Consider the following 14,586-nt stretch of genomic DNA (forward strand, 5'->3'; position numbering starts at 1 on the left):
GCGGGCGAGCGTGAGCGGTGAGTGGGGTGCGGGCGCTGGGAGGGTCCCCCGTCCTCGGCCGGGGGCTCGCGCGGGGACCGGGGCGCGGGGACTGCTGTCGCGCCCCCCGGGCTTTTGCGGGCTGCCCGGCTTGCAGCCTGGGCACCAGACCCTCTCCAGACTCCTGGGCAGAACTTTTCCGGCCGATGTGTGGCACACCTTGCGGAGTTCCATCTTTTTGTCCCTAGGAGCAAAAGGCAATCGCGATGTAAACTCAGGGTCGCGCGGCGGGCTGCGGGCTGGGCACAGGTGTCCAAACTGGCCCTGACGGCCGTGGGTGCTGAGGAAGCCCAGGCTGGGTTCACCGTGGAGCCGAGGGGGGATCACATTTTTCTGCCTCTAGTTTCACACGGTACGGGACGGGACGGTACGATGGTGCGTCCATTGAAAAACAGCGTGGAGGCATCTAAAGAAACCTGTAAGGCTCTCAGTGGCGGCGGATGAGTTAGTGAAAGTCCGCACGATCCCCCTCTCTACCGGCGGACAAGAGCGCTTTGTTTCTCAGGAGTGCTACTTTATTGCGTTTGCTCAGCAAGTTGCAACTACCCAAACTTGCTTGGAAATTTCTCAAGCATGTAACTCGAAGAGTGAGTGACTGTGAATGTTGTAAGCAATTTGGTCTAATTAAATTAATCATTAAAATGACCCTCAAAAGCACTCGTAGATCAGTTTTAAAACTGTATAATGTTCAGGGATGTTTTCCACAAAACTGCCATTGTCACTGAAACACGTTTCCTTCTCCCTTCTCATTACTTGGTCTTGAGATGGCATTTCAGAAGGAAAGGGCTACTTGACTTCTGAGGGTCCTTGCTTGTCATGGTCCTTGCTTGTGAGTAGGAGACAAAGGTACACTGACCATCAGACACAAGCAATCTTTCTTTTGCAAGTAGATGATCATTTCATGCGTGCATCATCGCGTTTCATTAACGCTTGAGCTTTTGCATCGCTAAGGAGAGTCTTTCTATTTTCCAGGGAGTATCTGTCAGTAGTTTCTAACTCTGCTTCCTCTGAGACATTGGATCCAAGTTTGTGTGGTGGTTGGAGTCAGTCAATAGAATTATCTTCTTCTTCTTTTATTTTCTTGTCTACAAATGATACAGTTAGAAACATACAACCTTGGTTCTACTAACACTATGCTTGTCTGAACAAACTGAGCCATTCTAAAAAGTCCAGCAAGGAAATTCTTTCACTGATGGTTGTGTGCCTGAGATAAGACTTCAGAGCTCTCTCTTGTGCCTTGAGACTACAGACCTGGTATCATGGAAGGAGATGGACATCTAACCCTCTGGACAATACTTTTTATTTTATTTTATTTTGAGACAGGGTCTCCATGTGTAGTTCAGGCTGGCACTGAACTCACTATAGAGCCCAGGCTGGCCTTGAACTTGTGGCAATCCTCCTGCTTCAGCCTCTCTAAGTGCTGGGATTACAGTCACGCACCACCATGCCTGACTGGTGCAATACTTGTTTTAATTGTCAGATAATGAGTAAAATAGATCATTTTGGCAAATTTTTTCATTATTTTTTCATCTTCAGAATTCAAAACTTTGGGGCTTTGATTTCATCACAAGTGACACAGCTCTCTTCTAAATCTGACTAATGCATTCATCACCTACTAGACTGTACCATATGAGATCTATTTGGCTACCTGGGTGTTTCATAAGTTGTTTGATATGGCAGAGCAGCATATGTTTTCTGTGAATGGAGACTGAAATGAAAATATATGGTTGTTTTCCATGCATGCTCATCAGAACCTATTTGAGATGCTACAAGTTAACTGCTATCTCATTTTTCAAAGACACTCAGTGGGTACACATGATTGTGGCCAGGTAGCAGCTGAGGCACACACTCTCAAAGTCAGTGGAATGCAGTAGCCAAAAGACTGGCTACTTCTCTTCCAGGTTTCCCAGCTTCCTGCCGAGGAGTGGCAACCCACCATAACTTAAATTCAGGCTCTTATTTCTCTGGGTTGGGGCAAGAGGAATCACTATAACTCGAGTGGGAATGACTATAACTCAAATTACCCATTAGCATTCTCCTTGGAGTATACATTAGTTCAAATGCTTTCTGGCTTGTGATTATACCCAACAGAGTGGTTAAGTCTGATTGCAAGCTTTTAAATGACAGAGACCAGGAATGATAGAGACCAGGCCCAAAGCATTACTAATGTGGGATAAAGGAAAGAGCAAGGTTTTATAGTCAGACCGACCCTTGTTCCAGCGGGGCTGCGTGACTGTGGACACACTGTCTTCACCTCACTAAACCTTAATTTCATCATCTGTTAAAAAAAAAAAAATGAAGATTACATCTACTGCCCAAGATTAAAAGAGAAGGAACTTTAAGAGTCTCTGATATACAGGAAGTACTTCTTAAGTAGTGGTTGTCCTCTTTCTCTCTGAAATAAACATTGAAGTATTGACATTTACGTAAACGTGGGTGCATATGTATGTTGCTCCAGTAATGAGGGTATAAAGACAGAGCTTGGGAGCTCTGGGTGAGTTAGAGATGCTGTGCACACTTTTCTTAGGCGCTGTCCTCTTTCCTGACCATGGGCTTTGTGCTTCTTCAGCCCACGAAGAGCTGAGCCTCCTTTTTTGGCCTCGATAATCGCTTGCCTCTTGTCCTGGATTGTGTGTGCAGATGGAGGCGTCCCCTGGAACTCCATCCTGCTGTGGAAGGGAAGGCTGTGAGGTTCTGGAGCTGTCTGCATAAACACTGAGAGTTGGTGCTTTTAAAAAGGATGGGCTTGCAGCATTTGGAGTACAGAAGTCTGGGTCTTAATCCTAGCTCCAGTTTTGTGAACTCTTGTAACCTTGAATATATTACTTGCTAGCCTTGAATCAGTTTCATCATTTATACAATGGGGATAATAAATCTTTTTCTGCCTATCTCTATGGGTTATCAGTGGGTCCCATTCAGCCACGTATATGAAAGGCCTTAAAAATATTAGACTTAAAGAGGCAGGACATCCAGATGTGGGAGAATCCAGTCAGGCTCACTCAGCACTGGCTGCATGGGAGGCAGGATCTCCATGTGGCTATCTCATTGTCAAGGAGGCCTCGCTTGTTCATCCGTATGCCTTTGTCCTCTTTTCTGAAGTCATGCAGAGGTTGAGGAACTGCTCTGTTGGGAATACAAGAGGAAGATGAAATCTGGGGCTGAGTTGACTGCACAGGATATGATCAAAGGCATGGGACGAAGTTCTAAAGAAGCTTTAGTTCCTTCTTAAAATTACTAGTACTGTACTGTCTGCTCACATCAGGTCTTAGCAGACGAAAGCAAAAAGCTAGATAGCAACTCAACAGGCCAGGAACAGAAGGGTAATGGCAGTCATTGACAGTACTTGGGGTGTATCCACCACCTTCCTCTCCAGGGCTTTCTTGCTAATATGAGTCTCTAAGGTTCATTCCACAAAGTAATAGCATGACTCAAAATGCTCACTGCCTGAGACAAATTATTTCATTCAGTGTGGAAGGTGTGTGTCGCTTAGCTTGGCCGGGAGCCAGGAAAGTAGTACTCACTAAGAGAAAGGTTCCAACATCCTGGCTTTATACTCGTCTGCCTTTTCACCCTCTCTCAGACCTGTGTCCTCTTCTGCCTCTCTGCAGCCCTTGACCCTTAACCTGCTGTCCTGTCCACCTACAGTCACTGGGTGTGACCCCTGACAATCACTGCGTGTGACCCCTGACACTGCCTCGCTCCCGTGAACCTTGTCTCTCCTGTTTGTACGTGAATCACTCATACGCCTCAGGTTGGGCCAGACAGCATGTCACTCTGGAAAACCACCCTCCCAGCACTGCCTGCCCCAACCATTCCTGAGAATGTCAGTCAGCCCCTCTAATTACTCATCACCTCCCCCTGAGTATTCCATGTTCCCTGGAGATTCAGATGCAGAGTCGGCTAACCCTGACCTTGGCTCAGCCGTGTGTAGAGTCGTGGTGTAATCAAGGAATGGCTTAGCAGATGGCAGGGCTGGACTGGAGAAACATGAGCTCCCCTTATAAATGCACCAGTCACCCAAAGACCTTCAAGCAAATAAAGCAGTCTGCATAGAAAGCAGTGTGCTTGTTTTGTGAATAAAGCTTTAAGGCAGACCTGTGGTCTCTCTTTTAAGTCAGGTTGCTGCAAATCCCACCTTCTATAGGAATTCTGGAGATTTCCCCAGACATCCTCAGACCATGTTAGTCAAAGGTGGGCACTGGGGACAGTCAGGGGCCTTCGCTCCCCAAGGAGAGCTAGAAATCCACAGGTAAGGCCCATAGCCTTGGCAGCGACTCGTTACCAAAGCAAGGAATCAGTTATAGAGTCTGCTGGGAGAATATCGTTTGCCTCCTGTCCTGCTGGACTTTTCATGCCAGTCGTTTGACTGCGGGCTCTTTCTCTGGACCAACACTATCATATAGGTCTGGTGAAAAGACAGTAAGTCATTCCCAACCTTCCTCGTGATTTCCACAGTTACAGCTCCAATGAACCACGGATTAAAAAAATCAAGGGAAAAAAGGAACCGGGCCGAAAAAAAAAAAAACCCCCTCAATTCCAATTTCCCCCAATAAACAGATTGTAATTATTTATGCAGCACTTACACTTTATTAAATATTTACTAAAAGTAAAATAGAGATGATTGAATGTGTACAGGAGAATGTGTATAGTTATAGGCACATTCTGTGCCACTTTATATAACAGTTTGACTGTACATGGATTTTGGTACAGTCCATAGGAGTTTGGAAAGAAACTCCCCAAAGATACCAAGGGACAACTGTATAATCATTTTCAATGCTCCTGTGACATTACAATCAAAACATCAGTCTGTCTCCCGTCTCCTATGTCTCTGTGTATATCGGTATGTAAATATATAATTTCAAAATAAAATGCATGCCTTATATATCCATATATTATCTATAATTTCAATTTAAGATATCATATGTCAATATAAAATATATATCACATATAATCATTAGTCTTTATTTTGAATATTTTGAAGGCACACTGCAGGTAGTGTATTATTCTCTTCTATCATGGAACATTCCAGCAATTTTTTTTAAAGGAGGTACATTTTCATCCTCTAGAACAGCATGTAACCATCAAATAAGGGAGTGGACATTGGTCTAAAAATACCATTCAATCCAGAGAATCCATTCTTAGTTCATCATATCCCCCAAATGTTTCTTTCCGATGTTATCTACACTCGTGTGGCATCTACTTATCGTATCTCTCCTGGAGTGTTTCCTCAAACTTTCCCTATCCCTAAGGTCCTTGCGGAGTATAGATCTTATATCTTGTAGAATGACACTCAACCAGGATCTGTCAGGTGTTTCCTTAGGGCGAGATTCAGATCTTACAGTGTTAGCAGAAATACTGCAGGAACGAACCTGCTCCTCACAATGAAAGGTGCATGATGCCAGGCCATCCCACCCCTGGAATATTGACTTTGATCACCTCAGTGCATTTGTGCCATCAGATTTTCCCACCTTAAATCAACTACTTATCCTTGGAAATTTATTAGTGTTTGTGAGGAAGTACTGTAAGGTTATGGTAATGGTGCCTCATTAAACCTACACCCAGACTTACTCTTCAGTGATTTGGGTGAGCCCAAATCAGCTACATTTGGAAGGGTTGATACAGTGTGGTTCTTTACTTCCACAGAAAGTATATTACTTGGCATTTTATTATAAGAAAGAACTTACACTTTCATTTTTTTTTCGTTTATCTGAGGAAATATCTATGGATTCCTTTTGTATGCATCACACTGAAATCTTTTACTGTCATTATTTAAATTGGGTCACTGGGAATTTTGTGAAGTTGGCTCCTGTGTCCTTTGACACAAGCCTGTTTATTGAGCATTTATTTTCTGGTATCACAAAATGTTCTATGCTGATCAGGGGTGTTTACAGACCTAATTTCTTCTCCCTTTTAGTACAGTGGGATTCTTTTTTCTTTTTTGAGTTGTATACATTTAATGGCTACAACATGCTGTTTTGATATACTCACTTTAATGTACCTGTGGATAGGGAAATGATTACTATAGTTAAGCACATGAACATATATCATCATCTCTTATAGTTATCTTTGTGTGTGTATGGTAAGAGTACCTAAAATCTATTCTCTTGGCAAAGTATCAGTATACAAGATTACTAACAATTTTCCTCATGTCTGACATTGCAGGGAAGGTGATCAGGGGAAATGGGAAGATGCAGATCAAAAGGTACAAAGTTGCAGTTATATAGAATGAATAAGATTAGAGATCCAGGGTGCAACATGAGAACATTACGTAGACACCAAAACATGGACGGTTGATGTGCCCATTGTTTCTGTGTTGTCATTGCTTCTAGATCTCTCAGAGGACAGAATGGGAAATGCACGTGCACACATACATATGCATGTATAAATTTATAAGTTTTTCTATAGTAGGCCATAAATTATAAAATCCTATATTCATCCTAGTAACTCCAATTTCAGCCCAACACTCAGAGACCTTTCTGTTCTTTCCCCTTTATATTTGTATGTATCTTCTTAGGCAGTTAGAATCTTCACTCCTATTATCTTCAGTAACCAGTCTCTTGACCGCAGGGGATCCTGCCTCTTCTGCCCACTTCCTCTTTCCCCCTCCTCACCTAGGGTTCTTGGCTGCTGGATCTGCTAGCCTGTGTCTCTGGGCAGCTTCATCATCAGCCTCTGGCGCCTCCAGCTCGCTGCTCTGTGTGACGCAACCACAGCCCATGCCTGTGTGCACCTGTCCACACTCCCTGTCACCGTAGTGCATCCTTAGCCACATGGTGACCACAGTATTGTGGGAGGGAAGAAAAGAAAAGGGAAGGGAAGGGAAGAGAAAAGAAAACAGAGATAGAAGGAGAGCAAAGGTAGGAGTGGTGTGTACACTTATGGCTTTTGGTATACATTGCCAAATTGCCATGCTGAAAATATCAGTTTGTGTTCTCAGCAACGTGTTATGAAAGTTCTTTTTTTAACCACATTTTTTCTATACTTGACTATTACTTTAAATGTCGTCTGCTTAACAGCCCTTCACTTTTCTCTCTGTTTCAGCTCCTACCATGCTTATCCCTACAGTATGCCTTTCTAACTCACGCAATAGGAAGAATTCTGAAACTTGGCACTTCTGACAGGTTAGACTGCATGTATAATTCTCTGTGTGGAGGGCTGCCTGTACATGTCCAGGAGCATTCCTGGCATCTACTTAGTAGATACAATAGCAGCTCCAGCTGTGATGATCGTAAGTATCTCTACACATGTCAGTGCCTCTGGGAAGGAGAGAGTCTTAGCCCTGGTGGGGAATCCACTGCTGCAGATTCCAAGCTTACCGAAGGCATTTCACATAGATAGTTTTGTACATTGCTTTGTCTTGCTTATCACAAACAATCAGTAGCTGTTAACTGGACAAGGATAAGAAGAATCAGTGCCTGGGAAGAATCCATTCTACCAGGACCAGCGGAACTTCTCTATTACATGCCTGCAGCCCCGCACAGATGCAAAACAAGGGCTAGAAACACCTGATGGAGGGAAATGAAGAGGAAAGCCAGCAAGGTTAAGTTTCCATGATTGCTACCAGGTAGTTACTAATCTTTTTCAGGTTATTTCCACCCTAATTTCTTACAGTCAGAGAATTGAAGTCTGTACTCTTCTTCAACCAGTACACTCTGTTTTGTTGATGGAAGAGTAAAATGTTTTAGAAAAAAGTGTAAAGTTACGTTACATCATTCTAGATACAAACCAACTTTGGGGCTTTTTCTGAAACAGGCAAACAGACCAATCATTGCTATTTTCTCTCACATATTTAGAGTTTTATTTGCTGCTATTTTCATTTGATCATATGGACTTTTCTTCCATGAATTTGTGTCACAAATTCTAAGAAAGATGCACTTAAAACTTTTTATTGCTATTTACTACACTCAGATCATGTGTCTTCTAGAATCAGTAAATGTTTATAAAAGGCATTATTGACAATACGGCAAACACATGTGCACTTTCATTTCTCGTGGAAGTAGAGAACTGGCCACCAAAGGGAGGCTCCTGTGATCAGTGTGGTGAAGGAGCTTGGGCCAGGAGGAGAGCAGATCAGAGTGAACCCACCTCCCAGTTACTGTGAAGTGGGGACGCTGCACTGCCCATCTCACTGTGGGATCAGATGGGGAAAGGGCTGAGCCTCCTCCCTGAAACTCTTCAGCGTGTCCTGTGACTGTATCCTGATGGGCCACTCTACGCTTTCCCTGGAGTGATCTAGAGGTATCATAGTGGACAAATGCTCCTTGACCTACCATGGGCTGATGCCCTGATAAATCCATCATAAGTGGAAAATATTGTAGGTTCAAAATGAATTTAGTAACCTAACTTACTGAACCTCCTAGCTTAGCCACACAGCACCTTGTTTTCCCTCATGATCGTGTGGATTTGTCTCTTGCTGCCAATACCCAGCATCAAAACAGTATCCATTGGCAGCCTAGGAAAAGATCAAGGTTCAAAATTCAAAGCACAGTTTCCATCGAATGTACGTGTCTGTGCAGCATTGTCAAGTCATAAAATCAAAAATCCAACCATGACAAGCTGGAAACAGCTGTAGTTAGAATGTTAAGCGTCAGTTTTCAGCCCAGCTGGCTGACTCCTTCTTTCCGAATTATACATGTTCATCTGGGACTAAAAATTTTCCATGGAAGTAAGGAAATATACTAGTGAGTCTGAGCAGGGAGTAGAGAAAGCCCTGGCTCTGGGGTTGTTATTCTGGTGAACCGCCCTGCCTGAGGGAGATGGTTCCTCTCTGTCCTCTGTGGTGGGCTCCTTTACCTACCTCTTGGAAACCAGTTCCCCCTGGAGCACGAAGTCTGTGCCAGCTCCCCTAAGCCCAAGAGTCACGAGGCCTTTACCTTTGCTGTGTCACTCTTCAGCCCAATAACCAAAGTTAGATCTTTTTTTTTGTTTTTTTTTGTTTGTTTTTGTTTTTCTCCGGTACCGGGAACCGAACTCACGACCTTGCGCTTGCCAGGCAGGCGCTTTGCCGCTGAGCTAAATCCCCAGCCCCTGAGCTAAATCCCCAGCCCCCTGAGCTAAATCCCCAGCCCCGTTAGATCTTCATTTACAAAATATAAATATAAATAAAAATTATAAATAACTTTCCCAGGCCCTATTCATAATAATTTGCAATCAAATTAGCATTATGTGTTTTAGGCTATTTTATTTAGATTTAATTTTAATTATGTAATCCTATTTAATTTAAATTGCCCACTGACCTTAGGAAAAAGGCATTATTACACCCATTTTGCAGCTGAGGAAATTAAGGCTCAGAGAGGCTAACTAACTTGTGGGTAAACAGGCTTCAAGCAGTCTTGCCAACTCCAGAGGCCAAGTGAGTATCCAATTTTTCCAGAACCATCGGGTGAAGAGACCACCTTTTCCCCATTGTGTATTCCTGACACTCTTGTGGAAGATGTGGTTGATGGATTTATTTCTGGGATCTCTATTCTGTTGCATTGGTCTATATGTCTGTATTTATGCCAGTACCACACTATTCTAATTATTGTAGCTTTGTGATACAGTTTAAAATTAGGAAGTATGAGGTCTTCAGCTTTGTTACTTCTCAAGATTGTTTTGGCTATTCAGGCCTAATGTGGTTCCATATGAATTGTAGGATTTTTCTCCTATTTCTTTAAAAATGGCCATTGGTATTTTGATAAGGATTGCATCAAATCTGTAGATCACTTTGGGCTGTGTGAAATAGTTTAACAATGTTAAGTCTCCTGGTCCACGAACATGAGATGGCTTTTTATTTATCTGTGTCATCTATAGTTTCTTTCATTAATGTTTTGTATTTTTCAGTGTAAAACTTTTATCTCCTAACTTCCATGAGATATGCAACTGGCATAAGGTTAAGTTTCTTTCTTGTGTTTTATTCTTTTTGATGCTATTGCAAATTTAACCTTTTAATTCTTAGTTTCTGTTTTAGATCGTTTATTGTTAGTGTGTAGAAATGCGGCTGACTTACGTGTTCCTTTTGTGCTTTGCAACTTTACTGCGTTTATCAGTTCCAAGCGGTGTCTTTCTTGAGTCTGTGGCATTTTTTACATATAAGATCATGCCATCTGCCAACAGTCATAAATTTACTACTTCCTTTCCAATCTGTGTACCTTTTATTTCTTTCTCTTGCCTAATTTCTCTGGCTGGAATGCTGAATAGAGGAGGTGAGAGTGGATATGCTTGCCTTGTAACTGATGCTAGAGGAAAAGCTTTCTGAGTCTCACCACTGAGCACGATGCTTGCCGTGAGGGCCGTGCTCTTTAACCGCTCAGAGCACCTGCTTATTTGAACCCAGAATCTGTGTTTCCTCTTTGCTTTCTCTTCCTGCCCTTTCTACTCCTGCCAGCTGCTATGTTGTGAGCATCACTCGAGGGAAAGTGATAGGTCTGAAGGTCAGACACCGAGGCCCTGAGCCCACACTCAGGCAGGAGAAAGTCTTTCCTGGACTACTGCTGTTTTGTGTAGTTATAGGATTACTTTGTCCTCAGGCCTTGTTAAATGGAGGTGTTACAGCAGGAACAGTTGAAACCTCCAGCATGCCAGTTGCATGTCTCACGGAAGTGAGAGACAGTTCCTGCCTGAGCCCATCTCTTCTGGGTAATACCTTGTTAAAAGCTGCAAGGAGCAGGCGATACTTGCTCAGGTTGTTTCTCTCTAATTTTTCACCTACAACTACAGACTTCTCAGACAGAGAGGCTATAAATACAGTGACTTAAAGAAAACAGAAGTTTATTTTTTTCTCCTGTGTAGAGCCCAGCAGTGAGTTGCACATGTTCAAAGGGTCTTTTTCTTCTCACTCCCTTGATCCCCACTAGGGAATTGCTTCTCAAAATCTCTGCGTTTTTTCTTTTTTTATCAAACACCAAAATTTTTGGTCTGTGTTGTGCTCAGAGATTGTTTATTGATGGTGTATTTTGACTTACAGCAATGCTAAATTGTTATAATCCTTCCTAAGTATTTATTCTCAATGTCTGTCCTTATTTGCTCACTGATACACACGAGCCCATGCATTGCTTTGATTTTGCTGCCCTCGGGCTTTGCCATGGTCTGAACGCTCAGTACCTGGTCACAAGCCCGTTTGTGTTCCAACTTGCAGGAAAGGAAAAGAGCGCAAACTCAGTGTTTCAAGGCAGCACATAACATTTGTGCACATAACATGCTGGCAGGCACTTAGTCACGTAAGTGGGCTGGAGGGAGAAGGGAAGAGGGAGTATCCAGCTGGATGTCTAGGTGCTGAACTAGTTCGCTACTCTGTAAGAAAAGGAAAACATGCTGTAGCAATCTGCCTTGCAGAACACAAATTTAAAATATAATACAAAGAAATAATTGTAAGAGAATTCCCAAGACAATGTGCAATTACAGGCAAGTGAGTTAGGAGAAGGCTGCGAGTTCAGGGTCACACCCTGCAGAATAAGGCTTCTCCAAGATGGAGTCTGGGGTCCTGCTGGCCCTTTAATGCAGCCTGACGGTTAGAGGCTGGTTGTGTGGTGAGGTTCGTAATGGGAAGTTCATGTGAGAAGAAGCTGAGATCCAATCTCAGGGGAAGTCCAGAAACCAAACACCAGGTTGGGAGCTGAGTGAGAATCCACAAGGCTATGTATGACCAGAGTGCTTGGCCATGAGCAGACCACAAGACAGGAGATGCTATACCAGTTAGGACTCAAAGGGTCTCAGGGGCAGTGTCTGAAGTAATGTGTCCTGAGCCCTGGTAAAACACTGGTGAGATGGAGAACATCTGAACCACCCTGCCGACCTGCTAATGCTGCCCTACAAGCGATGAGGGTAGCCTGAGGTCACCCCAGTTTTGGCCCTTTATTTTGTATTGTGGATTCATAGTCTCCCTCCACTGAGCCAAAGGAGATTGAACGTTTTGGAGAGCGTGCTTACTGCCTTTGTGGTGAATCTTCTGGGTTTTCTCCAAGACATACTGGATTTCTAGCATGCAGGCAGGAGCGCAGTATGAGACATGAAGAGGGTATGAGAGGTGTCCAGGCTCAAGGTGATTATTTCGGGTCATCCACAGAAAGGACATAATTTAAGCAGATGTCTTTTTAGGGGAAGGAAGTTAAAAAGGATAAGGGGAGGACTGAGACCTGGGTCTGAGGGTGTCTACACCTCATGGTTACTGCAGACAAGAAAACTCAGGGAAGTGGCAAAAAACCCAGGAGAGTTGAGTCATAGAGGCTGAGAGGGGGAAGTTTCAAGAAGGGATTAATTATTGTTGGTTTCCATGGGGAGACTAAAGGAAAGGAGGTCTGGAAACAGAATTTGGAACTTATTCAATATGATTGAATGCATTAAAAAGTCATCGCCATTACAAGGCAGATTCTGGGTTTGTGTTCAAAGGACAGGAAGCCAGAAGGATACCAGCTCTACTCCCAACAAATGTAGAAGTGTGACTAAGACAAAAATATGTAATAAGGTGTATTGAATGCTGTAGGACAGTTGCCAAATATTTATCAACCACATTTTTAAAAAGAACAGCCTGTGCTTTCTATTTCTGTATCATCTAAGCATCAGTTAACATTCAACACGATGTGATCAAGTTTCAATTTCCATGACTTCCAACCAAATAATTGAAACTAACCAACTAACTAACAAGGTAGTTAAATATTCATTGTGCATATACTACATACTGCTATACTGAGCTTTACGTGTACACACATAAGTGTTCTTGCCCCAAGAAGCTCACAATGCAGTGGTAAATAGGGACATGAACAGAGGATGTTTCCACAGTGTAGTGTTCAAGGATTCTCCACCTCCCCACGTCCCCGTGACTAAAGCAGAGTCTGAATCTAAAAGTGGAGGATTGCTTCTGATCTTCCCCAAGTGTATTTCTGCTCTGATTGGAAGATATCAGTTGGAAGAGCAGTGGGTAAGGGTGCTGCAGTAAGATGAGGCTACTGATGGAAAGGAAAGTGCATACTCCTGAGCTCCCCTCAGTGCTCTGAGCCCCTCAGGTGGTCTACTGAGGAGCCATGTCTGATGCATGTCCCTGGGGTCTGAAGATTGTCTGCCACTGTAATAGTTCCCTCAAAGTTACAGGCCACAGAGCCTTTGTAAGAGTAACACCTCTCCAGCAACCCCCGTGGCTGCCTGTGTCCCCTGAAAATGCCCCTGTGGAGGATGGGCTAATGGCACACACAAAAATGCCTCACATCAGGCTGCAGGACCCCCTTGGCCCAGGTTAGCATTGCACTAACCCTTGTGCTCCTCACAGGCATCAGAAAAATTCTCCTTTCTTTTCTGCAGTGTCTCAAATCTGGCTAATCCTTAGAATTAAGACTTAAATCCAAGTGAGATAATTCCCATGATACACAAAGCCAGGAATACAGATAGAGCTGGAACTGATCCTGAAATATACAGTGTGATCAAAATATATGGTGAACGTTTAAATTTTTAAATATGTATTACAGTGAAAGACACTTTGCCATTCATCCTGCTAAATTACTTCCCCTCACTTTGAGCAGGCTTACCCTATTAATCTTGCCATTTTCTGAAAGACCTCTTTCATGAGTGTCTTTATGAGGTATGATCAAAAATATACTAAGTGCTTCTACCCAGTGCCATCCAATGGAAGGGTGGCCTCTGTAAAAACATTGCAGTGTGCCCTCAACCACCTTGTCCACCAGATCTGACACTGTGTGATTTCTGGCTCTTCCCCAAGGCTCAGTGAAAGGTAAAATTTTGAATTGTTTCAAAACATTGAGGCAGCTACAACAGTGTAAATAGACATTCACAAAAGAATATCGATAACTGCTTCAGAAAGTGGCAAGAATGAAGGGGTAAGTTCAGGCGAGAAGGAGTATTTTGAGGGGCATTTATGGCAATGTGTCTTTTACTATAATATTATTTAACTTAAAAGTTTACCATATATTTTCATAACACCTAGTCCACTGAAGGACATTTGTGAGAAAGGCTTGGGTGCACCTGTGTCTGTAGGCATCCAACACAATCTTTATCTTATGTAACTTCTGTAACTATGGGCAAATCACTCATTTATTGAATCACTTCCTATACACAGGGAAATTCACTAAGGTTTTAGTATGTGTTCAGGGACACTGGAGGCATCAAAAGAATTGTGATACTGGTCCATGCCCTTGGGAATATGACTTATTTTTTACCTCTCTGAGAGTTGGTATAGCCAGGAAACATTATGTGTACTATAAAGACCAAAACGTCCTTTGTGCTTTATATTTTAATATATTAAATTGTTTTATGAAATAACACAATAAGACCCAGCTTAATAAATAAGAAAACTGTCATGCTCCCTTAATAATAATAAATGCCTATCTTCATACACACACAGGTTTATATAGGTTGAAATATGATTATCAATAATCACTGTGTTTTATTAGCCAAGTCCGTAAGCACATGTAACATCTGACACACACAAGCGTCCACTGAATTGAGTATGTGTGGCGGGCACAGAAGCTGGAGTTATCCCTGTGCCCTCTGTTACGTAGAATTCCACTGTCAGTATTACTTCTGTTAATGACTATGCAATCCACGAGGGAGCACTGTGTA

At 42.9% G+C, this 14,586-nt stretch overlaps 1 protein-coding gene across 2 annotated transcripts in view; it reads left to right on the forward strand.

Moving 5' to 3' along the window:
* Lpar3 (lysophosphatidic acid receptor 3) overlaps window positions 1-14,586 on the forward strand; it is a 69,400-nt gene that overhangs the window by 484 nt on the left and 54,330 nt on the right. Inside the window, exon 1 of one of the 2 annotated variants that reach the window (XM_013514355.1) lies at window positions 1-17. The exons of the other annotated variant lie outside the window; for it this stretch is intronic. The gene's annotated coding sequence lies outside the window, so the exon portion shown is untranslated. The remainder of the gene's footprint in view (window positions 18-14,586) is intronic. 2 annotated transcript variants of the gene reach the window in all.

Source organism: Chinchilla lanigera, unplaced genomic scaffold (genome assembly GCF_000276665.1).
Source record: "Chinchilla lanigera isolate Chin_1 unplaced genomic scaffold, ChiLan1.0 scaffold00022, whole genome shotgun sequence".
NCBI lineage: Eukaryota > Metazoa > Chordata > Mammalia > Rodentia > Chinchillidae > Chinchilla > Chinchilla lanigera.